A 4,005-nucleotide genomic window follows, 5' to 3' on the forward strand; every position below is an offset into this window, starting at 1 on the left:
GCCACACATTTCTCCTGCAGCGGCCACTACAGGGCAAATGTAGTATTACATGTGACCCATTTAAATAAATGGGAAACCATGTAATACATGGCAGGCCAGGGCCACCAAACAGGGAGCTGCTCTTTATTAGAGGCTCTCTGCTCAGAGTCCAGAGCAGGGGATCCTCCCCTATAACATCCATGTGAACCTATAGGGCATATGAACAGGGGTTGTCCTGTCTTTAAAAGCTGGGGATGAAGAGTTATTGTAGGTTCAAATTTCTATGCTAAGTCATTTCTAAATATTTTTTTTAAGTGTGGGGAGCTCCGTTTTCTGATACTCAGATCCAAATACCCTGCATAGATGATACAATTCTGGCTTCTTACACCAGCCACTAGGGGGAGCTTTGTAGCTTATTGAATAATGTTTTTTTTTGTGGAGTTCAATTCATAAATAGTATGGAGTAAGCTTATTAGCCCCCCCTAGTGGTGGCTGCAGGCAGCCAGGATAACATCAGAATCAATCCAGGCACATGCTTGTAAAAACAAATAGTTGCATTATTATATGATTCTGTGTCCAACAAGGTATACAGCAGCTCCGTAAATTACTTTGTTGGAAACATACCAACATTTCTGCTAAATTTAATCTTAAAGTCTGTTTAGGAGGCATAGGACTTAGCCCTCCTGTGTGATGACTGACAGCTACTGATTAGCTCAGTGGTATTAATCCCTGAAAACCAATGTATTTAACCCCTTGCCAATGTAGTCAGTTTTTGTTTTTTCCTCCCCGTTTCCAAAAGTCATAATGTTTCTGCCATTATAGCTGTATGAGGACTTGTTTGTTTGTGGGACGAGTTGTCGTTTTAAATGGCACCACTTAATGTATCATATAATGTGATGGGAAACTTAAAAAAATTCAGCGATTTCTCCATTGTTTTTTAGGTTTAGTTTTTACAGCATTCACCGTGCGGTATAAACGACATGATAACTTTATTCTTCGGGTCAATACGATTATGGCGATTCCGAATTTATCTAGTTTTTCTTTTTAAATGTACTACTTTTACAAGGAAAAAAATATTTACTAATAAAAAAATTGTTTTGTGTCGCCACATTCTGAGAGCCATAACTTTTTATTTTTTGGATAGGTCATTAGTTGTCCGGTAGTGGCCAACCTCTTTAAAGATAGCAGTAAACAGTAAGATTTGTCTATCCCAGTTTTGTCGTCTGTAACCATGGAGACACATAAATCTGCATAGGAGCTGTTGCTTCTGGTCATGCTGTAATAAGATCAATCCCTTCTGTGAAATGATCTTCAACATTTATTATGCTGTCAGTGAGCCTTGCGTGCCTAATATCCCACAAATTGATCTCCTGTCTCCTACATCCAACTCCTCCCTCAAGAAGGAAATCCTCTGACATTTCTTAAAGGCAGCTCGGGCAGTCATACCTCGCCACTGACGAGCCTCCCCACGCCTACCATAGTGGCGTGGCTCAAGAAAATGGGACACATAAGAATACAGCAACTCTGTAGAGGACTGAGGATGCATCCAGGTTTTATTCTGGGATGGAGGACATAGGCCCTGTTCACACTGAGTTTTTTTGCAGGCAGAGAATTCTGCCTGGAAAAATCAGCTCCGTTTTTTTTGCCACGTGTTTTGAGGCTTTTTTTTAGCTATCTCTTCAGCATAAAAAAACGCATCAAAAACGCGTTTATTTCCGTCTCCTATTGATTTCAATGGGGTTCTTGAGGCGGAAAACGCCTCAAGATAGGGCATGTCGCTAATCATGAAATCAATGGGAGTCAATTTCGGCCGTTTTTTTGCCCTGTTTTTTTCCACGATTTCCGCGGCAAAAACCGGGGCAAAAAACTCTGTGTGAACAGGGCCCTATAAGGTTTTGCCTGATTTCCTGACTTATCCTGACTGGTCGACTATGCTGAGGGCTGTGTGCCCCCTCTCCCTTTTTTTTTTTCTTTCCTCCTTTCTCTCTTTACCTTGCTCACACTTTCTTTCCCTCTGAATTCCACGGTCTTCCTTTACTTTTTACTGGATCGCTGCACCTTGCTCTTCTTTTTTTTTTTTTTTTTTTTTTGTATACATCCAAATGGGACTATATAAAATTGGTATGTTTTTAGTGGTAAAGTTCACATAACTCAGTATATGACCCTTTTTCTCATAGCTTTTTGCTCATTTTATAGCTAAAATGTCTTGATGTTTGGTAAAGCGTCAGCATCCGCCGTTTGGCTGCTTTCTTCCTTTGTCCCCCATTTTTATTATGTACTATTTGTATCTAGGTGATTTTTTACACTAAAATAATAAAAACTGATTTGACTAAAAGCTGTCTTATATTACTAGACTGTCACTAATGATTCACATTTTGGGGTTATAGGCACTAGCACGCCACCAAAACTTTTTATTCCACAAATACTATTATAGAGCCAAATGGAAAATGTAACTACACTGATTTCATGGGTTAAGGTTCTGTACTATTAGGTATGGGAGGCTTCTGTGGCTTTTCTGCTGATCATTGAGATTCCCTGCTATGGGATCCAGCCCAACAGGAAACGTCACGCAGCTGGCTGCGGTTTATTCTTTTGGCAAGAATATTGTCTCTATGGCAGCAGATCTCATTCTCAGGTGTTTTCCTGTATGACATGCCCTAATGGCCTGAGATTGCGGCACCACCAAAATGGGATGGGTTCATTTCCTTTGAAATCATTAAGACTGTATAAAACGTTTTTTTTTACTGATATAGTTCACATCTTTCCAGATGGTTGGAACATTGGCATGATATGTCAAGCATTTCTGAGCTGTATTGAACACTTTGTAAAGCTAGGCATATACCAATTCGAGCCCCCTACCTGCATAGCATTTTCTGCAAGGGTAAGGGCCGATTCACATGAACGTGAATTGCGTCCGTGCAGGCCGCGTGGTTTTCACGCGGCTCGCATGGACCAATAGAAATCTATGGGGTAGTACAGACAGTCCGTGCTTTTTGCGCAGCGTTTGTCCGCTGCGTAAAAAGCGCGACATGTTCAATATCTCGGCGTTTTTCGCTCATCACGCACCCATTGAAGTCAATGGGTGCGTGAAAACCACGCATGCCGCACAGAAGCACTTCCGTGCGAACTGGCTGTTTCGCGCAACAGCTGTCAAAAGGATGAATGTAAACAGAAAAGCACCACGTGCTTTTCTGTTTACAAACATCCAAATGGCGTGTCATAATGATGGCGGTTGCGCGAAAACCACGCAGCCGCGCATCATATGCTGCTGCCACACGGAGCTGTCAAGTGGCTTTTGCGCTGGCAAAACGCTGCGTGTTTTGCGTGCGCAAAAACGCCACGTTCGTCTGAATCAGGCCTATGGATGAGACCGCATACTGCACATCAACCCTCAATAATACGATTTCAGCAGATATGGAATGACTTGGGATGACTACTGATATACATAGGCCCTTATTTCTTTGACATAGTTTATCATTGTTTTCTATAAAATCCATTATCTGATCACGCTATATTAGCAAGGGAGAAAGAGGGGGATATTGGAGGGGTGCTTACCTGATTGGTAGTTAGGAAGGATCCAAGGGGAGGGGTATATGGAAGCAGCAGGAAGGTCCCTCATTCTGTATCCCAGGTGTGAACAGTGTAGTACAGGATGGAGGCTATGTTTAGTGAAGTGAGGGCCCTGGCTGCTTTGCAGGGTCCTCAATGACCCCAGGCCCAGTTGGAGCTGGCAAGATGGGAAGTGAAGGAGGTAGCTGCGGTCCCAGCACAGCGCCCTAGGAGGTCACGGCCACCTGTGCATCACTGTCCGGAGATCACTCCCAGGGCCGCGCACGGGAAGAGGAGCCCCGTCAGGGACACTCCAAGGCCGGGGGTGAGCGAGACCTGTCTCCGGCTTCCCGGTGCTATGGGAGGAATACGCTGCCTCGTTACTGGGTCTCTCCTTACCCGGATGCTGTCATTGGAGTGCGACCTGCCGCAGCGGGAGGCCGCGTCATGTGGTGACTCCTCTCCAAAAGTGAGGAG

The sequence above is a fragment of the Rhinoderma darwinii genome, chromosome 3, assembly GCF_050947455.1.
Source record: "Rhinoderma darwinii isolate aRhiDar2 chromosome 3, aRhiDar2.hap1, whole genome shotgun sequence".
Classification (NCBI taxonomy): Eukaryota; Metazoa; Chordata; class Amphibia; order Anura; family Rhinodermatidae; genus Rhinoderma; species Rhinoderma darwinii.